The sequence below is a fragment of the Lonchura striata genome, chromosome 17 (assembly GCF_050655825.1).
Source record: "Lonchura striata isolate lonStrDom1 chromosome 17, ASM5065582v1, whole genome shotgun sequence".
Taxonomy (NCBI): Eukaryota; Metazoa; Chordata; class Aves; order Passeriformes; family Estrildidae; genus Lonchura; species Lonchura striata.
Window position 1 is genome coordinate 1,775,223 of NC_140719.1, and position 26,746 is coordinate 1,801,968.

Here is a 26,746-nt window from a genome sequence, read left to right on the forward strand (position 1 = left end):
ATGATGATGATGGTGATTATTATTATTATTATTATTATTATTATTATTATTATTATTGTGAGCCACTTGAGGAATTTCTGTTAAAAAATTTCTTCTCTCCATTGCGTCGGAAAAGCCAGAAGGGAGGAGCTGACAATGTAATTGCTTCTGTTAGATCTCCAATCTTTTGTGAGCACTGATATGTTCATTTGTTATACAGCTGTTCAGCTACAGAAAGGATGTCAGAGCACCCATAATTCAAAGCAATCAATCAAAAATTAATGATTTGTCATGCTTACACAATGGGAAAAAAGGAAAAAAAAAAGCTTTATGGGTTCCTGCAACTGGTAGATTGCTCAAACCTTTGGGGCATTTTCTAGAAGATTAGATCTGTGTGCACGAAGAAAAGAGGGAAAAGGAGACAATATAGAGCCAGGGCAGAAACCTTGTTGAGGTGCTTGGCACCTCCCAATTCCTGTACAAAGGGTTTTGTGCACAACCCAAGCTCACACAACCCAAGAGCCACATCTTCAGGGACCTTGTGAGGCTCCTGCCACGAGAATTCCAGGGGAAAACCACCTGCTGAATCATGGAACCATGGAATATCCAGAGCTGGAAGGATATTCTGACCCATGAGGATGATGGAACCCAGCCCCTGGCCCTGCACAAACACACCAACAATCCCCAGTGCTGGGAACTTTACTTATTTTGAAATAAAAAATGAGGAAAAAAGGAAACCACAACAGGTAAAGGCTTGATGGTTTCACACAGCCAGGGCGCTCCTGGAGATGATCCATCAGACAAAAACACTAAGCTAAGCCTGAGATCAGATGAAGCTAAGAGATCAGATCAAGCTGCTTTAAACGTTTCTGGATGCTGAAATAAACAATTCCACAGAATCCCAGCCTGGTCTGGGCTGGGAGGGACCTCAAAGCCCACCCAGTGCCACCCCTGCCATGGCAGGGACACCTCCCACTGTCCCAGGCTGCTCCAGCCCTGTCCAGCCTGGCCTTGGGCACTGCCAGGGATCCAGGGCAGCCACAGCTGCTCTGGGCACCTGTGCCAGGGCCTTACACCCTGCCAGGGAACAATTCCCAATTCCCAATCTCCCATCCATCCCTGTCCTCTGGCAGTGGGAGCCATTCCCTGTGTCCTGTCCCTCCATCCCCTGTCCCCAGTCCCTCTCCAGCTCTCCTGGAGCCCCTTCAGGCCCTGGAAGGGCTCTGAGCTCTCCCTGGAGCTTCTCCTCTCCAGGTGAGCACCCCCAGCTCTCCTAGCCTGTTACTTCAAAAATAAAATCCATTTAAACTCAAACATTCCATCTAAATTCTAAAAAGTGGCATTTGAGGACTAAAATACCATGAGGAAGTGGAAGGGAGAAAGGCTGGAAATCACTGTTTAACCAGAATGTGCCAAAACGGGTCAGAGCAGCCCCCAACAAAGTAACACGTTTGTGGAGGGGAACAGAAATCTCCTGTGCTCATTTAGAATCTCCTGCACTCCCATTTACCCAAATAATTGATTTTGGTGATTTCCTAATTTCTAATTGAAAAAGGAGAGGAGTAGAATTTCCATCTGCTGATGAGCAGGGAGGCTGGATGTGGGTTGCTGGGACAGGCAGGAAAATGTCACATAATCTGCCCCATAAAATAATTTACAATTCAAAATGTTATTCCCTAAAGTTGCTTTTCTACATATTGGATGTGTTTAGGGTAGTTTTGTTTAACTAATGCTAATAAATATCCTTTAAATGAAAATGCACACAAGCAGAATGTGGTTTCAAGCCATATGCTCCCCAACTCAAGTTGCAAGCAAAAAGTAAATCATGTGATAATTAAGAAATGTATCAGTCAACATCTCCTAACAGGATAACGTGTCAAAAAATAAGAGTCCAAGCAGATGTAAAACTGACCTGAGAAATCCATGTTTATCGAGAGGGCTGCACTATATTGGGAAAAATCCCCAACATTTTAACAGTTACAGCAAAACAAAAAAATAACTAAAAGCAATTAAAAATGTGTAATGAGATTTCAGAAGATTTAAGCACAGGCCTTCTGCCTGATCACTTAAATTATGATTAGAAACAATTATTCAAATGACTTGGATTTGCATCCGTGCTTGGATCAGCTCCCATGGATGGGATGGGGGCACTGGGATATCTCTACAGCACTGCCACAGCCTTCCCAGCAGGGAAGGGGTTAAATCCATGTATTTATTATTTATTCAGACACAGCCACCCCCTATGATTTGCCTCTGAACCCCATCCCAAAGGGAGAGGTCCCTAATTCTGCCTGGGGGTCGCAGGAGGGGCAGACCTTGCTCACTCCAGCTCCCCTCCCACAGCACCTTCCCTCTGCAGAGGGAAAAGGGCAGAGTTGTTTGTTTACCTAAAGAGATAAAAAAAGGGAAAACCCCCCAAAACCCCCACCCGGCTTCCCCCAAACGCCTTCCCAGAGACAGCTGAGTAATTATTGTCCAAACACAAACCACACGTTCAGTTTTGGAAGGAGCCAGCAGCACCCAGCATGGAAAATTTCACCCCAAATAATTAAAATTTGGCAAAGGGAGATGCAACTGAAAACAGGTCTGACACAGGAATGTGCCATAAAAATAACTGCAGGCCTGCTACCTGTGCTGTCTGAGGTTATTAACTTCAGAGGCACAGAAAATTCAGGAAGTGCTTTTTTTCTTTTTGTTTTTTTCTCTTCTTTAAACAAAGGGCAAGACACCGGCAGTTTCCTATTTAATTTTTATTAAATGGTGGGGGGAAACAGCAGAGCAGCTCCACATCACACCAAAACATCTGCAGAGCACAAGGACCCATAAATGTGCCCGTGCCCCTTTTGAATCTGGATTTTTGCTTCCTCCTGCCAGCACAGTGGATGCTGAGGAACCCCAAGGCCCGGATTTCAAAAGAAGGAAACAGCGCTGAGCCCAGGGGTGATCCCAGCAGAGCTGTGCTCCACAGAACCATGGAATCCTTGAGGATGGAAAAGCCCTCTGAGATCAGAGCCCAACTATTCCCCAGCACTGCCAAGGCCAGCACTGTCCCCACGTGCCACATCCCCACTGGAGCATTTCCCCATCCCCACTGGAACATTCCCCTGTCCCCACGTGCCACATCCCCACTGGAGCATTTCCCCATCCCCACTGGAACATTCCCCTGTCCCCACGTGCCACATCCCCATGGACCATTTCCCCGTCCCCACGTGCCACATCCCCACTGGAACATTCCCCTGTTCCCACTGGAGCATTTCCCCATCCCCACTGGAGCATTTCCCCATCTCCACGTGCCACATCCCCACTGGAACATTCCCCTGTCCCCACTGGAACATTCCCCTGTCCCCACTGGAACATTCCCCTGTCCCCACGTGCCACATCCCCACTGGAACATTTCCAGGGATGGTGATTCCACCACTGTTCCCAAGCAGCTGTTCCCATGCCTGACCACCCATTTCAAGAGAAAATTCTTCCTAATATCAAACCTACACCTTCCTTGGTGCAATTTTAGGTTGTTTCTTCTGGTCCCCAGAGCCAGGGCATCCCCTGCATGAAGGACAAAGATCTGCACTGCCTTAGGCTGCTGTGGCTCATCCCCTCCTCATCCTTTGCCAATTCATCAGGGCAGCCTCCAAAAGGGATGAATTTTCCACTCGGGAACAAAACAGTTCCTGGGGTTGGAGGAATGTGCTGCCTATTTCCTCAGCTGCAGCTTCCCCTCAAGAAACAACCAAAATAACAATAATAAAAACAAAAATGTATCTGCAAGGAGGGAATGGGAGCTCTCCCTGAGGCATCTGCCCAGTCCCACAGCTAAGCCAAGCCCCGGAGTGAGGGTTCCCCAACCCCCAAAATCCACTGTGGGGTCTGCAACCCACCCCACCATTCCTGGCCACGGGGCAACACCCAGGGTGGGGATGCTGGTGGCAGCTTCAGTGTCAGAATTCCTTGGGAGCAGCCGGGGGAATCTCGTCCTTGTGCTCAGCTGCAGCCTTGTCCTGGGAAAAGCCAGTGCTGCTTCCCTGTTCCAGCAGGGAGAGCTCAGCAGCCAACAGCAACATCTGGGAGTTTTGACTCCTCTGAGATGAGCCCATGGAGGGTTTGCTGCTGGAGGGCAGAAGAAGGCAATGGCAGAGACTCCCATGGCAGGCACAGAGGCTCTGCTGCCAGAGCCAGGGGACATCTGGGACAAGATGGTCCCAAACAGCCAGGGACCATCCCTGTGTGACTGCTGCCCACACCTGGGCCCCAGCACAGCTCCAGGAAGGTCTCCAGTGCCAGAGGAAGGTGCTCATTACTCCTGGCCATACCCATCACTCAGGCCAAGCCTCAGGAAGAGGCTTTAATGCTGACACTTCCAGGCAAGTCCATCCATGGGAAAGCACCAAGGTGCCTGTGACCTCCAGGGACATGATCTGTCCCCAGCACCCCGGTGGTGACAGAGCATCCCAGTGCTGGAGCCTGGGCACACAGGGAGCCCAGCACTTCCCACGTGGTGCCTCTGACATTTCATGTCTGAGGAGTGCCTGAGCTGACCAAAATCCAGGTTTGGACTGAGCATCTACCTCACCCCTATGAGCACCTCCACCACATGCAAATAAACAGCCACTGGAGATGGTGGCTGAGCCTAAAACAAATCCGTTTCTGGATGGGAACACAGCATCAGCCCAGCTTGGCCAGGGCCCTGGCCACATCCTCTTCCTGCGGGTGGCCACCACGGCGAGGAGGACACGTGGCCAGGGTGACCACAGCCAGGGAACAGCACCGGGCTCTGGCACTGGGGATCAGCCCCTTCCCCACAGCCCCGGGCTCCAGCCCCTGCCCAGCCACCCCAGGGCAGGCAGGGCTGGCCCAGCCCCACCTGCTCCAGTGCCACCCCCGTGTTCATTACCCCTGGGGATCATTAACGGCTGCCAACGTTCCTGAAGCCACAAGGTGCCCCCGATTACTAATTAATAAGAAACACTAATGACAAACCCAGTGAGGGGGTGGATCAGCCCAACACAAAGGTCAGCTGTGAGCACAGGGTCCCACTGGAGAAGCCACCATGGGAATGATCCCCTCTGCTCTGGCCGTGACACTTCAGACTCAGCCAGGGGCCCTTGCTCTGCTGATTTCAATTCTCTTTGTATTGGCAAGAGAACTGTTTTTCTTTAAAATTTTTCTTTTTGGTTTGGTTTGGTTTTCTGGTTTTGTTTTGGGTTTTTTTCTTTTTTTGGGTGTGTTTTTTTTTGTGGTTTTTTTTTTTTTTTTTTGCTTGGTTGGTTGGTTGGTTTTGGTTGGGTTTTTTTGGTTTGGTCCTGCAAACAGGGTTCCCTCAGGCTTCTCCCCAGATTGTGGTGTGGGACAGAACAAGTTGCATTGTGGAGGTTAAAACTATAGGTAAGCAAACAATGCTAATAAAAAAAAATCACAAAGTCTAGAAGTTTTTCTAGTTCTGTTTCACTAGATTTATTTCTTGTCTACAGTTTATTATCTTCCCATTTTAAAACCTTCATTTCCTACCCGGGGTGTGCTGCCTGGATCCACCTCATTTCTGAGCTGCCTCTGTAACCCGGAATTAAAAGTTCTTCTGGAGAGTTTTAAACAGAAAAAGTTGAATTTCTGCTGGAAAAGGCACACTTGGGGGGAAACACCAAAATCAGCAAGGCAGGGAAGAATCCCACCACTTTGGCCCGGCCGGGGTGGGTGCTGAGCCCCAGAAAATGGCACAAGCCTGCCCCAAAGGCCCCAGGTGTCCCTGTCACCCATCCCCACACTCCAGGTAGGCCCAGAAAGGTTTAAGCAGCTGCCTCTGAGTCAAGGGAATACTCATATGAGTAATTTTATGAGCTTGTTGAAAGTACTGGCAGAATTTGTGCTTTGAATTTCAGTTTTTCTCCCCTGGCAGCTCAGGGAGAGTGAAGCAACATGCCAGCAGAAGTAACTGAAGAAAGGGAACATTAAATAAATTTTAACCGAAAACTACAAATGTTTAAACCAGTATTAAAAAGCATCAACCTCGTGTACTTTTGTTTTTCCCTGAAACAGTCATGAAATTAAAATTATGAATAAATCAATGCAGCAAATTGGTCTGGATTTAAAGAGTTACTCCTTGATTATAAGCAACTGAAAAGTAATCAAAATACTTTTTCCATCTCCTGTTGCTCAGTGCTCTCCTTAGTCTGTTCTTTATGAGAAAAATAATCAAATTGAGGGTGAAGAGGAAAAAAGGCATTACTGATTACTCTGAACTCTCATATTATAAAAGCTGGAAAATAAGAGTGACCGGGCAAAACAACAGAATTATGTGCATTGAGCAGTTGTTTACAGATGGTATGAGTTTCCCCGCAAAAGAAACAGCTGGAAATATTTTTAAAGAATAAATGTATATGGAATGAAACCTTGGAGGAGAGGAAGGTATTGTTGTTTTTTACTTGGGGGAGAAAAAAGGGGCAAAAGGAGCCATGAGATATCATTTCAGAAATCCACACTTTTTTTTCCAGGCTTCCAATTTCACAGGAAACTTTCAGGAAATCAGTTTTTTAAAAAATCCTGGGCACTTCTCCAAGTCGATAAAACAAACATATCTAGCAAGCTATGAATGCACACGGGGGGGGTGGGGGGGGGGTGGAAATTAAAACAGGACTTACTTATCCAGGGAATCCCTGTCTTGTTCAACACATTTTGTTTGGGAGTTCGGCACCTCCAGCCTCTGACAGGGCTGTGAGGGCTCCATGGCACACAGGGACTGGCAGCTCCAGCCTTTCCCAGCCCCAGCTAAAGGATGGGTGGGGAAGGCCTGGAAGTTGGGTTTTGGGGGAGCCACATCCCAGGCTGGGAGCACAGCACAGGCTCTGCTGTCCTGGTCATCCCAGCAAAGCAGCCAAGGCAGGGATTCTCCTCTCTGCTCCCACCTCCGAGACCCCTGGAGCACTGTGCCCACCTGCCCTGCCACAGGCAAGTCCTCATCTGCTGGAGAGAGTCCAGGAGGCCACGGAGCAGCTCCAGGGCTCCCCTCTGCTCTGGAGCCAGGCTGGGAGCTGGGGGTGCTCCCCTGGAGAGGAGAAGCTCCAGGGAGAGCTCAGAGACCTTCCAGGGCCTGAAGGGGCTCCAGGAGAGCTGGAGAGGGACTGGGGACAGGGGATGGAGGGACAGGACACAGGGAATGGCTCCCAGTGCCAGAGGGCAGGGATGGATGGGAGATTGGGAATTGGGAATTGTTCCCTGGGAGGGTGGGCAGGCCCTGGCACAGGTGCCCAGAGGAGCTGTATCCCAGGTGGGATAGTGGAAGGTGTCCCTGCAGGAGGTTGGAAGGAGATGATCCCTGAGATCCCTCCCAATCCAAAGCACTCTGGGATTCAGTTATCCTCTCACCACAGCTCAGCTGAGGCGAGGCAGGCCAAGGAACCCCCTTCTCCTGCATGACCAGTTCCACGTGCCCAGCCGAGTCTGTGCAGCCCCACGCGGGCAGGGCTGGTGGGGAGGTGGCAGCCCTGGAGCTCGGGGGGTTTGCCTGGGGCACAGCCCAGCCAGGAGAGCCCTGGAGCTGTCACACAGGGGTGGCCAAACCCAGCATGGGCAAGGAGGACACAGCCCGGAGCAGCCATGCCCTCAGCAGCTGACAGAGCCACGAGCAGGACACGTTCTTACAGGAGAACTCTGACAAGTTCTGAGCAGGTCCAGCGGGACCTTGGGCTCCTGTAGAGGCTCCAATCCCTCTCCCTGAACCTCACACAGGATCCTGAGAAAAAGCCAGCCAAGCCTGTGTGTAGAAGAAAATCCAAGGCACCTCCCCTCTGCCCATGGAACCTCAGAGCGCTGTTGGTGCTCCCAGCAGCACAGACACACGGATGGATCTCTGGGAATAAGAGACTCAACACACGAGGAAAACTGCAACCCAGCCCCAGCTGGTGCCAAGCTCATGCTCAGAGGGCAGGCTCTGGTGGCACATGCCATGCTGGATCTCAGAGCCACGAGGAACTTGGGGAAGCACCTCTTGGAAGAAGCTTTGATAAGCTGAGACTGCCCTTCAAACCTGCAGAGGCTGAGGAGTGTCCCCCAGGGAGCTGCTCCAGCTCCCAGCTCAGCCATTTGGGTGTCAGTGGGAGTCATGGGACCCCTGGGCAGAACTGTACCTTTTGAGGTCGGTTTTATCTCTTGTTTTAGTAAATTTTGAAGAACACTTTAGGTCCCTCCTGTAGCAAACAGCACTGCAGAGATGCAATGGCTGCAAATGTTCAGCTTCAATCTGAGATAAGCAAGGAAAATTTAAACACTTGAAAATTACAATTCAAGGCAGAAAATTAGTGCAGCCCTCTCGATCTAGAATAGGAAAATAAATGCATAATTTGATAAATATTGCAGTGAGAAGGTGTCAGGAACAGAACCATGAAGAGGTCCATTCCAGCCTTGGCCACAGATCCCCTCCAAGGCTGGCACACAAGACCTCCTTCTAATGCTTAAATGCTTTCCAGTGGAAAGGCTTTGCATTTGCAAAACATACATTTTATCCTTGTAAAATATTAATTTTATCCTATTAAAAAAAAAATCCCATGTAGCATTTACAGACAGGCTGTAAGGTTAAAAGTAAAACATTCTCCATTGGAAGGGTAATTGTGGGACTTCACCTTCTCTCCCAGTTTTGCATGATTGGTTTGTTTAAATAGCATGAAATGGTGGTAATTTTACTTTGGAAAAGAAAAAAAAAGTCAAACCACATCGGTCTAAAAGTAAGAAAGGGGGAAGGCACACAAAGCTGGGTAATTTCATCAAACTTAAAAAAGAGCAGTAATTACAGGGAGCAAATTCAGAAAGAGTTTATTCTGCTTGGCTCCCTCAAAAACAAAAATTAAAGAAAAAAAAACAAGGAAAAAATAGTAAAAAGGAAAAAAAAGAGAAGGAAGAGGAGGAAATGAAGTTGGAGAAAAAGCAAGATGAAAGTAGAATTCTTAGAAATTCTGCTTGCAAAATAACTCCCATCAGCCAACCACAAATCCTATAAATATAAGATTGACTTCCCGAGCACATCTAAATCAATAAATAAACAAACAAACCTCCAAGATTTAAAAAAACTTTTGGGAAAAAAAAAAAAAAGAAATCTAAATAAAAACTACCAAAACCCCAGTAAGGCCAAGCTGGTGTCCCCAAGGGAAGGTGGCTTTGCTGGCTTCCCAGGAACGATGGTGGTTTGGACAGTAAAGAGGGAAAACAACGTTTCCTGCTCCATTTCAGCTGTGAAAGCTGCAGCATCATCTCCCCCTGCCCAGGCACCCCAACCACTGCCCCAGGGCAGAGGGATGGGACCCTCAGGACCCCCCACCCAGGCACGGCACTGGGAAGAGCAGGAGGTCACCAGGGACCATTGAACTGCACTTTCTCACTGCCAAATCTCCACCTCTGAGCAACGTCTGGGCTAAGGAGAGGGTTTTTCAAGCACTTTGTGGGGGACAAACTTCAGTGGGACCAACCAAGGTGACCTTCCACTCTCCATCGTTCCTGGAGCTGAAACAAATGAGGACACAGAGCTGCTGGGAAGTAATTTCCAGCCCAAAGTGGAGCTGCAGTGAGATCATGGCATGGGTTGGTATCTTTCCTGCTGCACCATTCACACAGCAGAGTAAGACACTGATTTTCAAAAACTGGAAGTGACACAGTCCCTGACATTTAAAATTTTCTGATTCATACAGACAAAATACATCCCGTATGTATTTTTAAAGCAAGAACTGCAAGATGTGCTCAAAATCTAAACGAAGCACTTACAAGCCCCAGATTCTCTTTAACTCAAGCCTATGAAACCCAAACAGATATTCCTTATTTCCTGGACAACAAAAAAATTCAAATCAATCTATTTTTCTTCCAGCTCAGTCTGAAAAAGAATTTTGCAATTTTTCACAGCTTCAAAAAAACGAAGAATATCAATTATTTGCACAGTCCTGCAGAGTGGACAGATTTGTCTTGGAAAACCTGCAATGTGATGCAAAAAAAACCCCTCCACTGTGATGCAAAGAAAGGTGCAAAAAGCATCCCTTTTGGGGTTGAATTTTGCAGGCAGTACCATGAGCCCTCTGCCCATCTGCAAGCCAGCAGCTGCTGCACACTCCAAGGAAGAAAAGCCAGAAAGTGCAATTGGCTCCCCAGAATTCTGGTGCAGCCCAGGGTCATGTCAAAGGATGAGAGAGAAATCCCCAAGCCCACCATTAATGCCCAATTCTCAAATGCAATCTGGGGTTAGGCAGCACAGGCTGGTGCTGTCAGAGCTGGACAGGGCTGGTTGGGTTTCCAGGCTGAGAAAGGAGCAAACATCTGTGGATCTGTGACCCTTTGGCTCTTTCCTCCTCCAGATGCCCTCAGAGAGTCTCTGGACACCAGCCTGCTCCAGTGCCCTGGGAGCACCAACTGCAGCAGATGCTGGGCTGGCAAAAGAGAAATGTGTGCCACATTCCACTGGCTCTTCTCAGGAAAGAAAACTGATGCTCACTACACTTCACTACAGACACCTTGGGTGCTTTATTTGCCACCCAGCTCATGGATAGCCTCAGCACTAGATGAAAGTTTGTACCCAGGGACCATGGTGTGTCACTGATTCTGGGACTGGCTGAGAGCATCTCCACGGAATTACTCAAACATCTGAGAAATTCACCTTAGAATCGTTTTCTGCACATAACACTCCAAGTGTGGGTTCAGTGTATGGGAAGCTGAGACAGTTCAAAGCATCTGTATAAAACAGAGGAATACTGGGGACTGTTCTCCAATCCTCAGATTCCATCCTTGGTAAGGGACCTCTGCTTTGATGCACTTTGCCTCCACATGGTCCTAAACACAAAGGAGGGCACAGAATGCTCTTGAGCTTAGGGGAAGGTCTCTGGAGGGAGCCTGGAGCAAAGCCCCAGGCCCAGGGAGGATGGGGAGCCTGGGAGAGCTGCACCACTGCAAACACTCCAAAGCATCTGCTTTTGCTGAAATGAAAACTGAACTGGGGGATCTCTAGCTCCTCACAAATGCCATACATCACCTCACCCACTGTGACACACCTCTGTGAGGTGAGCTGGAGCCAGGCTGGAGCCAGGAGAGCGTTTAGAGCTGCTCTGAGGTCCTGGCAAAGCACCACAGTACTGGGCTTTGGTGGAGAGGGAAGAACCAGGAAACCCATAACCAGGCTCAGAGGGTTGCACGGGTCAGATTGCTCCAGCCTGTTTGGGCACAGGCTCAAGAGCCCAGCAGTGTCCCATGGACAAGCTTTACCCTGCCAGGACACACTGAACACCTGCCAGGACTGTGACTGAGCTGTGACTGGAGATAACTCAGGGTAGGACACTGGAAACAGTCCCTGCTCTCCCATCGTGGGGCAGTGTTGGCTGGGCAGTGCTGGCTTCATAGCTGGGCTTGAAGATCTTAGGGGACTTTTCCAACCAAAACGATTCCATGATTCTGTGGTGATTAGCAGACATGCAATAGATGCTGCTCAGACAAGAACAACATCCATCCATCCATCCATCCCTCATCCATCCATCCATCCATCCATCCCTCCATCCATCCATCATCCATCATCCATCCATCCATCCATCCATCCATCCATCCCATCCCATCCATCACCCATCCATCCATCCATCCATCCATCCATCCATCATCCATCCCATCCATCATCCATCCCATCCATCCATCACCCATCCATCCATCCATCCATCCATCCATCCATCCATCCATCCGTCCATCCATCATCCATCATCCATCCAATAATCATCCATCCTTCCATCCATCATCCATCCATCCATCCATCATCCATCCATCATCCATCCCATCCATCCATCATCCATCCATCCATCATCCATCCATCATCCACCCCATCCATCCATCCATCATCCATCCATCCATCCATCCATCCATCCATCCATCCATCCCTCCATCCATCCATCCATCCATCCATCATCCATCCATCCATCCATCCATCCATCCATCCATCATCCACCCCATCCATCCATCATCCATCCATCCATCCATCCATCCATCCATCCATCCATCATCCATCCATCCATCATCCATCCATCATCCATCCATCCCATCCATCCATCATCCATAATCCATCCATCCAATTCCTTCACTTCCTTATCTAGCAGTTATTCTGCAGACAGAAGCACAGTAACCTTCTCACTCAGGATTCTTCTGCCAAGTGAAACCCTCAAAGCCCACTCCTGAGAGGGACGATGATCAAGCTCTGGTGCTCCTACCAGAGTCTGATGAGCTCTGTCACAGGAGCCAGGAACGCCCAGCTCTGAGCCCCTTGTCCCAGGAGCCCCAAACACAGGCCAGGCTGCTTGTTGGCTCCTCCACTGCGAGGGAACGAAGGTCAGGGAAGGTGAACACACAGCTCAGAAGCCAAACACATCCTGGACTGATCCCCCAGCACTGTGGGCAGCAGGGCAGGGGGATTTTTCCCCTGTGCCCTGTGCTCAGGTGAGACCCCACCTGCAGAGCTGCTCCAGCCCTAGGCCCAGCACAGGGAGGAGCTGGAGCTGCTGCAGAGACCCAGAGGAGCTGCTCCAAGGGCTGGAGCCCCTCTGCTCTGGAGCCACGCTGGGGGAGCTGGGGGTGCTCACCTGGAGAAGAGAAGGCTCTGGGGTATCTTTTTATGGCTTTTCAGTACGTACTGGGGGTTTATAAGGAAAAATGGGGACAGAGGTTTTAGCAGTGCAGTAGTGATAGGACAAGAGGAGATGGTTTTAAACTAAAAGAGTGGAGATTTAGATTAGATAGAAGGAAGATGTTTTTTACAATGTGGGTGGTAAAACACTGGCAGAGACTGCCCAGAGAAGCTATGGCTGACCCTGGATCCCTGGAAGTGCCCCAGGCCAGACTGGACAGGGCTTGAAGCACCCTGGGATAGCGGAGGGTGTGCTTGCTCACTGCAGGAGGGCTGGAACAAGATGGGCTTCCAAAACCTATTCTATTCTATTCTATTCTATTCTATTCTATTCTATTCTAATTTCTGCAAAGGACAGCAGAGTCCACAGTTCTTTGGGCCTGTGCTGCACCCTCAGCCTTTCACGCTGCTCCAGCAAGATGCCAAAGTAGCTCCTTGGCTCCAAGCTCTGAGGGGCTTCACAAAACTTTGTGCCTTGCAGACAAATTTTTGTGGATGTTGTGTACTCTGCACAAAACCACAGCAGTTATCCAGCTCCACAGTAGTTTTCCAGCCCCACAGCAGTTACCCAGTCTCACAGAGCTTTTCCAGCTCCATGGCAGTTTTCCTGCTCTACAGCAGTTCTCCTGCTTGCTGCCACGAGGGCGTAGTCACCCTTGGGCTCCTGGAGGAGCCTCCAGCCCTGGCACAGCCCCAGTGCAGTGGTTCCCACCAGTGCTCCTCCCCAGCGCTCGCTCTCCCGCTCACACGCGCGCTGAGCGGCGGCGCAGCCCCACGGTCGGCCTCCGGTGAGTAATTGCAGAGGTAATGAAAAAGAGAAAACCCTATCAGGCCACAGCTATGTGGCCTGCAATACATGCAACTGTGCTACAGTATGGAGTGGATGCACTCTGGAGTCTCCTGGGATGCCCCAAAATTTGTTACGTTCAGAAAAACGGACGTTCAGAAGGTAAAACCCCACAGTGCCCTTGAGGCTCTTAAATGTGACCTCCAGGCTTCCCCACAGCCTCTAATGGACCAACTCTGCACTCTGCACAAATTATCCCAAGTATCAAAAATATCTTTACAACAGAGCTTTTATTTCCATATATTTGAAGCTGCTTTCCCCTTTTGTTTCTTCTCTAAACCGGTTAAAATGAGCATTAAGGGATATAATTATGTTGTTAGCTTAATTGCCTACTTAAAGCAGAATCTACAGGGGTTTAATGCAAGATTTGAAAAAGGGGGGGAAGGAAATTGGGATATTAATGGATACAGTTTTTAAAAGGAACCTCTTCTGGGGAAAAGTGAGTTTGGGGCATGGGACAGAGCATGAAGGAGGAAGGAGGTGGAATCAGGCCCCATCAGTTTCTGCCATGAGGTTTTGTCAAAATGCAAAGTGCTGGCCCATTCCTTCTCCAGCAGTCTAATTTTGGAGAATTTGACCTAATTAATCATTAACCACCACCCACAAAAAAAGAATCCCTCCTTCACTTTGAAACCTTAATGCTATTCTTGGAGTGACACACTTAAGGCCAGGACAGGAGCTGGCATCTGGAACGTGCCCAACACTGAAGGACCAGTCCAGCTGGGAGAGCTCTTGCTCCCAAATCACCAGCAGACAAACAACCACGTCCATAGGCAGAGGAGCACAGGATGGGAGAAAACAACTAGTGCCAAGCCTTACTGTGGTAACTGCTGCCTGGAGAAGCCATTGTGGCCACAGGGATGTTCATCGTCCCTGAGAGCCAACCCCGTGCCATGGCTCCTGCACAGCCCTGCTCTTGGATCTGTGCAGAAACCATGGCTTTTATGCCAGAAACAAGCACAGGCAAAGCCTGCAGAGCAGACCAGAGCAGGGCAGGGCAGGGCAGGGCAGGGCAGAGCAGGGCAGGGCACTTTCAGAGGCTGGAGCACCAGCCCCATGTTGTCAGTGGTGCCACCACTTCCCTGCTGTTCCCAATGGCACCTCATGGCTCTGGATGTGGAGAGACAGGAGGCATCCAGCCAAAATCTCTTTGGTGGCCCTAATGCCTGCAATTTCTACAGCTTCTCCTGTACTCCCACAGTCACCGTGGCTGGTGCTGTCTCTGATGTCCCAGCAAGTGAGATGTTGCTCCTTGTGCACCTTTGGTCTCCTCTAACTAAACCCTAGAGATTGAACCTCAGCAGCAACAGGGCTTGTCAGAGGTTATTGCTGGGTTAACCCAGAGCTTATTTCTGGGTTAACCCATCAGTGCCACCTTCCTGTCCATGGTTCTGTTGCTCTGTATCGTGCACAGATCCAACCAGAGCTACATCCCACACCTGGAACCTCCAGTTTGACTCACAAACTTGGTTTCTCCAGGGTTTTGATGACCTTCCCCCTGCTAAGTGTTCACCACAGAGCTGGGGTGTACAGTGGACACAAAAGTTGGGGGAAACCCTCACTATCACCCCTTTCCAAGGTTTCACTGCCTGTATGACCCAGCAAGTGAAAACAGTCATGAAAATCCAGTAACTACAGGTGGGAAACACCATTCTGCTCCTGAAGAGATGGAGCAAAGCTTCACCCACAGCGCTTGCTACAAAATACTCATGTAGCAAAATCCAACACCAGCAAGGTCTCGTTTCTCCAGGAGGAGAAATAAAATGCTGATCACAAAAGAGATGCTTCCCACCCAAAACAAGAGCCCTCCCAGGGTCCTCTCCCCTACCTGCCCACTAAATCTGATTTAAATAAAATTTTAAATATCTAAGATTTCTTTTCTGTATTTATTTTACTATACAAATATTAAATATCCAGTGTGCTATGTAAAAAAATATTATACATTTTATTATATAATATATAACACATATAATAAGAACATTTCTATCAAATATATGTATTTGAAATCTTTAAGAGAACTAGTTCCTGTGATAAGCAGCTGTTTGCCTCCAGCCCTTTTGCCAGCCCTGCACAAAGACCATTGCTGGGATTTCAGAGGCTGCTGGTGTTTGATGTGTCCACACAAGGGAACATCTCACAATCCCAGATAAATTATTGGTGTATTTGAAAAAAAACAGAGAATTAATGTATTTCAGGGTCTCCTTGGAAACATAGAGGAAACATGCATTGTTACAAAGTTGGATGTTATTAGCAGGAATATGTATAGCACAAATTAAGGACTTCAGAGGAGAAGCCACCTTGGATCATTTGATTAATACAGTAAGTACTTCCTATACCAACATAAGTGGATTTCAAACAACTTGAACTCAACATAATTAGATAGATTAATAAAGCACCAGAATTAAGGCATTAGGTTGAAAGGAAAAACGTGAAAGAATCTGGAAATTAGTAGATAAAGTGAGAGAAAGTAAACAAGGGAAGGCATCAACCGACAGCTCATAAATCCCAGAGAGTCTGACAGACCATGGTCAGCACCATCAGATAATTCCAGGATTAAAAGCCCATCCTGGAAACAGAATCTTATACAAGGTTTACATTAAAACCAACACTGAAAAAATAACACTGTTGAGAGATCAGAAAATCAGAAACTGCCAAAAAAATTGGGTGGAATATACCATGTGTGGCATGCCACCAGCCCTGAAGTGCCACCAGCCCTGAGGTGCCACCAGACTGCCCCGTGCTCTGAGCCTGAGGTGGTGAACACACATCACTCCTTCCATGGGACCCTAAATGTGTCCAGCATTCTATCTGATTTAGATAAACATTAAAATAAGGGAGAAAAAAAAAAAAAAACAAAAACATTTCTAGCAGCCAGACTGACTTGGCTGGGCTCTGTCAGCCCTCCCCTCCTTTTTTTTGGTTTTTTTTTTGTTTTTTTTTTTTTCTTAAAATTTTTAGAAAAATTTCTAGAAATTATTATTATTTTCTCTTTTGTTCTGCTTGGGGTTTTCCCCCCTCCCATATTTGCACTTTCCTTGCTCCCTGGGTTTGGGCAGGGATGCTCAACACCTCAGCCAACACCTCTTGGGGCTCACCTGAGCATTCACACCTCAGTACTTCCCCAGGTGAATAACTCAACGGGATCAGCATGTTTTTCCTCAGTGCCACATCCCTGAAATATAAAAAGTTCTCCCAGTTTCCCACCTGACACCCAACCAAGATTTTCCTCCTTCCCTAAAGCAAAGGGCTCGGTGATGGTGCCAGCCCCAAACCCCTGGGACATTTAATGACATTTAGGAGGGAAGGACTCAAACCCACAAACCCACAACAATTCCTAGAGATCAGGAAAATGTAGGATCCCCTCTAAGGGCTCAGAAAATCTAGGTTCCTCCTCATCCCCATCAAATTTTGAGCTCACTGTGGGCAAGCCCTCCTTCCTCTGAGCACGTTCAGCAGTCAGGTCAGTAAGAGTTTTGCTGTGGCTTCTCCAAACAAATTTCCCTAGGCAAAAACCTGGCTTGGAAAATTTCAGTCCAAACACTTCTAAAAGTTTTGGCAGAGTTAGAAGGAGTCAGAGGCAAGGGCTGGTTCTGGGCAATCCTCCACTGAGGCACAGGCCAAAATGAAAATCAATTTAAAAACCAGTAAAAAAATAGGAAAAAAACCCATCTGAATGAGTCATTGTTCATCAGAGGAGGAATTGGGATTTTTTTGTGTTAGTTTGGGAGGGGGTGGTGCAATGGAGATACTAAGGAAAGAAGGTTGTTTTGTTTTGTTTCATTTTACAGCAATATCACAGGAAGTCTTGTTGGGAGATTAAGTTATGGTATTAATGATGAGCAAAATGGCTGTCAGCTCCTGCTCTGAGGTGGAACACACCAGGAGCTTTATTATCCCCAAAAATAGAGCAGGGCCTCCCACCTCAGCCAGCCCAGGGCTCCCTGCAGCCTCACCCAGCAGCACCCCAGGCTGGCACAGGAACCCAGGGCTGGAGAGGGCACCCAGGGCTAGAGCAGGAACCCAGGGCTGGGGAGGGCACCCAGGGCTGGCACAGGAACCCAGGGCTGGCACATCCCTGAGCCCTGGAGCAGGAACCCAGTGCAGAGGGGGCTCCCAGCACCCCAGCCCACCCAGCCCTGGGTCAGACCGTGCCCCCTTCTCCTGCCTCCTGCCATGCCTTCAGCCAAAGCCAGCCTGGGGCTGCACAGGTCAGGGGTTAATCCCAGCTGAGGTGCTGAGGATGCCACAGCTGGTGCTGCTAGCATGGATGGCACAAACCAACTCCAAACAGGCCTTTATCCTGCTGCTCATAGAAAGTTTTATCCTTTTTTGGTGAAATGAAGGAGAAATAACATCAATGAATCCTGGCCATATCACGTGCCTGGTGGCCTTGTGGAGTCACAGCAGCTCTCACTCATTTCTTCTCACACAGAACTAGGTAATAAATATAAAGCAGCACTAAGCCATGTCCTTCTCAACACTGCTGTCAGCAGGACAGACAGCAAAGGCTTTGGGACAATGAGGAAATTTGGAAAAGTTTTAACAACCAGCCCCAGTCAAACCCATGCCCCAGCAAGCTGCACTCCCAGACAGCCACCACACAGGTGCCCAAACCCCATCCCAAGGCCAGCACAGCTGAATTTTGGGAAAGCCTTTAACTCCTCATGCTCATAAAGACTTGCACTAAAAAAAAAGTTAAAGAAAACACTTAGGAGCTCTTTTAGGGCTTTTTTGGGTAGCTCCTATTAATGTTTTACCAAATGCACTAAAATAAGTGACTGGGAGCTTCAACTCTGTGGAATTTCCATGTATGGATCCATCCACATATGACTTCCCTGACTGCCACCTGAGACAGGAGTGCAGGGCTGCTAGAGGGAGAAATCCTGCCCTGCCTGATGGGAGAGAAATCCTGCCCTTGTGCCCATCCTGGTCCAGGCCAGCTTTGGGGACCCCTGGGCATGCCAGGAGTGGATTGTTTTCCAGCAGCTCTTGCCAGCACCACGGGAATGCCAATGTCATGAATCATGTCCTTCTTTATAATGACAGAATTAAACATAAAATTTTAACAGTGAATTTCTTGACCTACACAAGGAGAACTCCCCATGGCAGACAATGCTGTAAAAAAGGCTGTGGAGCCAGCACCACTCATCATTATATTATTTTAAATTTCCTTTGCATTGCTACCAATACTCTGAATATTAAGGTGACCTTCAAGCAGTTTTTGAATCAAAATGGCACTAAAATGGCATAAATTTTTTTATTTCTTAATTTTTTTTTCCACAAAACATTTTAGTGGTGCATCACGGGCTTGATTTGTTTTGGTTTTTTTTTGTTTTCAAGAGGAACTAATCCATGGAGCCTCCCTCTGAAGGCAGCAGTATTTAAGCCCGTGCAAATCAGGACTGGGCCAAGCAACATAATTGCTTTCCAGACGGGTGAACTGCCACTGATGGAGCAGCCCATCTGCTGAGAAAACGAGTGCAACAACTGCTCCAATTTTTTTTTTTTTCCCAAGCAAAGGTGCAGCAACAAACCCACAAAATAGGTTTTGCTTCCAGCAGCCAGTACCTCCGAGCCATTTTTATAATCCGTGTTTTTCTTAGATTATCCCAGTGTGGTTTTTCCCCGTTTCCTTGTTAAGCACTATTTAACCAGCACTACAGCCTGCAATCATTAAACCACGCAACACGGAGCTGGCTGGGCAGGCAGGAAGGGCCAGGAGCAGCAGCCAGGCATTGCTGGAATAACTGCCTTGTTGGCAAATTGATAAAAATAAAAGGCCTTTTTGGGTGTCAGCTGAAGGGTGCCTCAGAGGTTGGAGTCCTGCGTGGGAAGGTGGCTGAGCTGCCCTGGGTCCCCACCTCAGGTTCCTGCACCCTCCAAGAGCATCAAGAGGATGTAGATATATAAGAAATAAATAATTATAAGCATCTTTAGCAATGACCAATTTATTTAACAAATAAAAAACATCTGCCTGGAGGCCTGGGCCTCTGAACTGGGATTTCTCTCCCTTCGAGAAGCAGATGTGCAAGGAGCAAAGCCTGGCTTTAAATGAAATCCTACAAGTTAAGGCATCCAAGCCTTCCCCTCCATCCACCTGCTGCTGTGCCACTCCAGGTGCCACCAGCTGGGCTCAGCTCCCCAGTTCCTCCACTTCCTGTCCCATTCAGACTCTGTGAATCTGCACAGAGGACCAGGGCCCACCCTGCTGGTGTGGGAGCAAGGTGGGTCAGAGCCAAGGCACCGGGGCTGCCCCAGCGCCGTTCCCTGTGCTGGGACGGGGGATGGCTCCAGGACAGGGTCCCCTGCCCAGGCTCAGCTCCGTGCTCACTCAGGCATTCACTGAGCCCAGTCAGGAGCAGTGCCAGGCAATCATTAACCAGCACCCACCCGCCTTGCCAAGATCAGGTGAAAGAACACCCTTCAGGAACCTGCACCGCTCACCGGCCCGGAGGGGCTCTGATTTATTGATAAAGGGCCCATTCCCATGGAAAAACCCAAGCACAACCATTGCCTGCTCCTGAATTGAAAAGATGTGTTGGAGGCAAGAGGTGAGGCTGCCACAGCTGAGACTGCTGCCCTGCTGACTGTCCCTGTGCCACCCCAGCCCTGCTGACTGTCCCTGTGCCACTGCTGCCCTGGTGAGCCCTGGTGACTGTCCCTGTGCCACCCCAGCCCTGCTGACTGTCCCTGTGCCACTGCTGCCCTGGTGAGCCCTGGTGACTGTCCCTGTGCCACCCCAGCCCTGCTGACTGTCCTTTTGCCACCGCTGCCCTGGTGACTGTCCCTGTGCCACCTGGTCTTGCTGACTGTCCCTGTCCACCCTGGCTCTGCTGACTGTCCCTGTGCCACCTGGCCCTGCTGACTGTCCCTGTGCCACCACTGCCCTGGTGACTGTCCCTGTGCCACCCCAGCCCTGTTGACTGTCCCTGTGCCACCCCCACCCTGATGACTGTCCCTATGCCACCACTGCCCTGCTGACTGTCCCTGTGCCACCCCAGCCCTGGTGACTGTCCCTGTGCCATGGCTCACCCACAGGGACTAGAGCATTCCCCATCCATGGATTCCTGGGCACCAAGCTGCATCTCCCCTTTCATTAGGGATTCACTCCTCAACCCATCCTTCCTCTGCACTGGTATTTGCACCCCACGTCTCCAGAGTCCTCCACGACTGGAAGGTCAGAAATCCCTTGTCTTTTACTAAAGAAAAAATCATGGAATCCCAGACTGCTTTGCTTTGGAAGGGACATTAAACATCATCCAGTGCCACCCCTGCCATGGCAGGGGCACCTCCCACTGTCCCAGGCTGCTCCCAGCCCTGTCCAGCCTGGCCTTGGGCACTGCCAGGGATCCAGGGGCAGCCACAGCTGCTCTGGGCACCTGTGCCAGGGCTGCCCACCCTCCCAGGGAACAATTCCCAATTCCCAATCTCCCATCCATCCCTGCCCTCTGGCACTAGGAGCCATTCCCTGTGTCCTGTCCCTCCATCCCCTGTCCCCAGTCCCTCTTCAGCTCTCCTGGAGCCCCTTCAGGCCCTGGAAGGGCTCTGAGCTCTCCCTGGAGCTTCTCCTCTCCAGGGGAGCACCCCCAGCTCCAGCCTGGCTCCAGCCCTAGACTCAAGTATCTCATTTTTAGGAATTTTCATCATCACTCTGTGCAGTATGCCTGCACAGAAACCAGTTTTGAAATGCAGTGGAAAATACAACTACCATGAAATCACCAATTTTGTTGTCTTGCTTTCAGTGGAACAAAGCCCAGAATGGAGGCTTTGCAATTTCTCAAATACAGAATTTCAGTTCCCAAGAGATTATTAATTTTTGTTATTAAAAATAAAAATGTATCAGAGTTATTTTGTAATGAAAATATTGAACATCCAAACTAAGTCAAAAGTTAAACATGCCACTGCCAAACTTCTGCAAGGCTCAAGTGCTATTTAAAGAAAAGAGTTCATAAACCAAACAAAACTCCAAACAACCTATGAGCCACGATAACCAACATCCAACAGCAAGACTTCTTTTGCTATGTGTAAATTTCTAATTATAACCACACACAAAAAAAATTCCTTCCAAATCCAGTCAGAATCTTTCCACCTTGTCCCTAGAGACCAGATTTACCCAATCCTGTTTTTAAGAATTGTTTCCATATGTTAATTATTTCCTGTAAAAGGTTAACTCCTTTCTCTTTTGTGTTAAAGCCATATGAAGGCCTCAAGTTCAGCCTCAGCTGAGCACCAAATTATGGGACTTTTCCGTGTTTCATGTCCAAAAGAGATGCTCAAAAAGACATAAACTTGAGCAAACTCCTACCCAGCCAGGGCTGTCCCCATCAGCCATTGCACAATGGAGCCAAAGTCTATTTAAATGTTCAGCTGGGACAAGGAGGAACATTCAAGTGTTCATTGATGCCCACAAAGAAGAGGATGTGAGAACCTCACTACAAAAAGGAAATAGTCTCTTGAATTTAGTTCCAATTGCAGGCCCAGACCATTCAGGCACTTTCTGCAGGATTCATCTCGTTCCCCACCTCTTGCACTGTGTGCTTCCTCCATGGAAGCTCCTCTCCAAACCCAAGCACTCCCTCCAAGCTGGTGCTGCTCCTGAAACGTGTCCTTCAGCACCCTGACCAAACCAGGTGGGTTTTCCTCACCCACATAACTGAGTATCAATGTCTTTCTTTCATTTCCTTTTTTTAGGGGTCTTTTATCTCCATCCCAAAGGGCAAAAGTGACTCCAAGTCCTCCTGCCTGCTGAGAGATGGGGACTGGAGAGGGGCATTGCTGAATTCTGCTCCCAGCAGTGGGGAAGGGCTCAGCTGCCCCCAGCCCCATAAACTCAAAGTGATCCATAAGAGTGTTTGCTTTGTCAGTATGAAAGTGCAGCATAAAGCCTTCAGGCACCAGTTAAATCTCAACATCGCTGTATTTATAGTTATGAATAATAAGAGCTTTTCCCCAGCACTACAGCAGCAAGGCATAATTCAACAGAAATTCAATTTTTAAAGGATGATGAATTGTGATACACTGAGATTTTTATGCTCCTGTGACTATTAAGAAGTCCATGAGATTCATTTTAGTAAAGCAAAAATTGAATAGGGCAAAGTATTGTTCACAACCCAGGTAAGAACACCAGTCCCAGCATCTGTGTTGCTCTCCATCAGGACTGGAGGGGATGGCCAGCTCAGATCCCTCCTGGGCTCCTCCACTGTTGGGCTCCTTCCAGAGTTTGGGAATCCCAGAGCACCAGCACCTTCCTGAGCAGCTCCCACGAGAGGCCCCTGCCGCTCTCCTGCGTCACACCACACCACACTGATGTTGCAACTCTCCTTTTCCTGAATTCTTTTGCATTTCTCCCTCTGATTCATCAAAAAATATGCTCAAAGCCTGGTTTAAAGCCTTCTCCAAGCTCCTCATCACCTATCCCATCTTCCTGGCAATGTCCCAAGAGTTTGACAGTAACTCCCACACAGACTGCTGGACACAGATCTGAGCTCCGACCTGCTGCTCCTGGAGAGCCACACCCAAGTTCTGCCCAGGGAGAATTTTGTGTTTGCTCACTCTGGGTGCCTGAAGTGCCTCTTCTAAAAGGCACATTCTTCTCTGCTGTTCCTCTGCAGCCCCAGACGTCCCCCTTTGGTTCTGTCTCTCCAGCCCACAAGCCAACAATCTCCTCATTTAAGGCATCACCAGAATCCACTTGTGAGACTTTGTCCCCTGGGCACAGAGGGACACAGGGACACCTGGCAGCAGCAGAGATGATGCCCTGACTGTGGCAGTGCTGTCCTCAGCTGAAAGGCAGACAGAGGCAGAGAAATTCTGAAGTGAACAATTACAGCCCATCCCCTGCGTGAGGATGCTTCTGCTTAATTTGATCAGCTGGGGCCTGGCTTTTCCCCTAAACTACAGGGGTTTCTCTCTAATAAAAACCTTCTACCCAAGCTCTATTAACCACTGAGTCTTTCAGCATCCAAATAAAGATGTTTTAAATTTTTGATGCTCTTACCATCACTGATCTCTAGCAGCAGGCTCCAGATCTACAGCACTGTATGTGATTTTAAAGGGGCTGATTCACCAAGTTCCATTTTACCCATAAAGGCAACAAAAGATTTCAGTCCAATGCATGGAAACAAATGCTTATTCACAGACCCTCACACACGGGCTTGTACTTCAGCCTGACCCCCCTCTGCCAAGCTCTTTGGTGCTTTAAGGTCTGACTTAAATCTAGAAATCAGGCCTGGACTGACTCCTGGCACATTCACAGCCTGGCTTAGGGGCAGCTGCTCACTGTGGACCTACAAGGACACACACACTCCCGGGCAGGACTGGACCCCAGCACAGAACTGTCACATCTCACCCTGCAGCACCCAGCAGACCCAGCCCTCCAGCCCCTCCACAGCTCATATTTGCCACGGGCAGCAAACATAGACAGGACACACCCAAAATGCCTTCAGGGCAACACCAAACAGGCTAAATGAGAAGCCTGATATGGTCCCTCTACTCTCCAGCTTCTCATCTTCCTCCCACCCACAACCATGGGGTCTCCCCTGCCCACCCGCTCCTCCTCCTGCCCCAGAGCTCAGGGCACACACAGGAGTCTCTACCTCCAGCACTCCCTGACCCCCAAACCCATCAGACACACTCAGAGTCTCCTATTCCCCTTTAAATAACATCTTGAGGCTTTTCAGCTTCTCAAGTTTTCTATTTGACTTCAGTGGTCTTTGCTGAGCCCCTTAAGGATGCTCTGGGCTAACACAACCTTTTGTAGCATCTGCTGGTGTGACCACAGGATGCCCTGGGAGCAGCGATACCCGGGGGATGTGGGACTGTTCCTGCTTGGGTCAGACATCACCCAGCAGCACTGACACGTCCTTCTCCCCAGGGAAACCCTGCAAGGGCTGCCAAGAGAGGCAACTGGCTCCTGAATGCCAGAGCAAGATGGGGAAATCCATCGTGGAGGGATGATCCATGACTTTCAGTCATCCCACTGATGGGTGCTGCCAGCATGGCTGGAGGTGGTGCCTCATTCCTGGGCACCCAAACTCCATCCCAAGACACCACAGTGACACCACAGTGACACCACAGTGACACCATCACACGAGCATTTCATGGGCATGGACCAGCAGGGGCTGATCCATCTGTGGAAACAGCACAACCCTGAGCAGCTGGGGGACCCCATCCCTCCACTGCCCCTGAACTATTCCTCAGTCCAGGTCCTTCTCCCCAAGTCCCTGTGAGACCCCCAAACAAGGACTGGGCTTCGGGTAGAGATCCCTGCTGTGTCCTGCCCCACCAGATGTCAGCAGGTCAGGTCACAAGGGAACAGTGAGATGGATTTTTAACAGAGCTTCCCAACACCTCCCAGCTCAGTCTCTCTGCCAGCACCACGTGGCACTCCCCTCCCTAACAAAAAATACAACCATGAAGAAATGGCACTGACTGTGACACTGCCAGACAAAAGAGAGAAACTCCCATGCTCATGGCAGATACAACCACCCACCTCACACAGAGAAACATGGAGAAAGGTTTCAAATTAATTTTTCTGCAGGTGTGAACACCTATACAAATCTGGATGAAAATGGTGCAGCAAGAAATTCAGCCTGGATGTCTTTATATGGGAAAGAAGAAAGAAAGCCAGCCTTGTCAAACAGACTTTGAGTTACTTCCTGATAAGATTTATGGGTTTGGTTGAGAAAGATAACTGCTTTAGCATGAGAGATTTAGATTTTTGCACAGCCTACTATTGCACAAGATGTTGAGTCAAAAAAATAAATTAAAAAAAAAGCAGCCCTAAAACAGAAATCAATGTAAACACATACTAAGTGGATTAAAAAGCAGCTATCTGATAAATTTTGAAAACCAACTGTAATGAGAGAATCCTCATCTCTTCCAAGAGAAAGCAGTCCCTGAAAGGACTCAATATCTATCACTGATTTACAAGCAGCTAGAAAATCATTCGCAGTCATGTTTGTAGAGAACATAAAATTAAAAATTAGTTGCACATAATTAAAGAGGACAGGTCACTAATACAATGCCATCTGGATCGATGGGTGTGCTGCATTCATTTAAACAAGATGCATTTTTAAGCGGCCTAACTGTGCAAGTAGGAAATAACCAAACCCCAAACTAACAAGCAGCAGAAGGACATTATCCTGGAAAAAAGGTGGAAGACACTTATGACACTTAGGAGGGGCACTCCTGCTGCCCCTGCAAGGCCACAGAGGAGGCCAGGGATGCTCCCTGAGGATGATGAGACTGTTCAGTGTGCTGACATCCCCATCCTTTTGTGCTGTTTCCACTTTATGTGCAACAAATTCACCCAGGATGCGAAAGGAAGAGGCTCCTGCATCCTACAGCAGGAATGTGATGGGCCCATCCCTCCTCCCAGGCTGTGACAGGGCTGGATGATGAGGAGCCTTTCCAGGCTGGACAGTGGACAGAGCATTGTCAGGACTCCCTGGTGCTGCTCAGGCTCTGAAGTCAGCCCCGTTTTCCTCCAGCCCGCAGTCCAAGAGCCTGTTTATTTTTGCTGAATTAGTCAGATGGGTTCCTATCAAACACAAAGTTCCCTCTCCAAAAAATCTGATCACATCTAACAAAAATCTGCATAGCTTGGACCCAGAGACCCTGACTTACAGCTGCAAAACCCAAGGAAAGAAACAAGGAATGAGGTAGCAATTATTTTCTTCCCACTTTACGTCTTATAAACCCCTTTTCCTCCTTGGCTGCCCAATTTATTTTTGATGACTGCCCTCGACGGCAGCTCCAGAAATCAAACACTTAACCTCTGCAAGTTGCTTCCCTTAATGAATACACAGCAGTTTGCTATTCATTACAGCCAGAAGGAAAAGCCAAATCTGTTTGTGCTGAATTAGCCAGCAGGGCTGTTAAACCCAGCATGGACAGTAGCCATGGCGACCCCCTCGGCAAGGAACACTGGACTTTTCCAAAGGCTATTGTCAGTGCTCAAAACATAAAATAGAAGCAACTTCTTATTATTACTGTTAGTATTATTTATTGCTAGTTTGGAAGAGAATTCACTATCTGTGAAAGATGGCAGCCTGGGAGCACTACAGGAGTTCACCCACAGACTGAGGATAAAATACTCAAGGTGTTGAGAGTTTATTGTAGGGTACCTGAGCTCTGACCTGGAAACAGCCACCTTTATAATGACACAGCAATTGATCTCTGGCCACACCAAAACCCCAGGCACTCTGCTAAGGGCACTGTCTGATGCTCCATGGCTTATCCCCAGCACACAAAAAAAAACCTCCTCAGGTCTACCAGGACAAAGCCATCCTGAAGCTGAC

General features: G+C 48.7%; 1 protein-coding gene and 1 long non-coding RNA gene across 2 annotated transcripts in view; both read right to left on the reverse strand.

Annotated features, from left to right (window-relative positions):
• Positions 1-26,746, reverse strand: part of ZNF618 (zinc finger protein 618) — a 148,631-nt gene that overhangs the window by 86,269 nt on the left and 35,616 nt on the right. The gene's annotated exons all lie outside the window — the stretch shown is intronic.
• Positions 1-26,746, reverse strand: part of LOC146765850 (uncharacterized) — a 61,985-nt gene continuing 35,239 nt past the window's right edge. Inside the window, exon 2 of the long non-coding RNA XR_014958792.1 lies at positions 1-26,746. This exon is cut by the window's right edge and continues 9,328 nt beyond it. This is a non-coding gene — a long non-coding RNA (uncharacterized LOC146765850).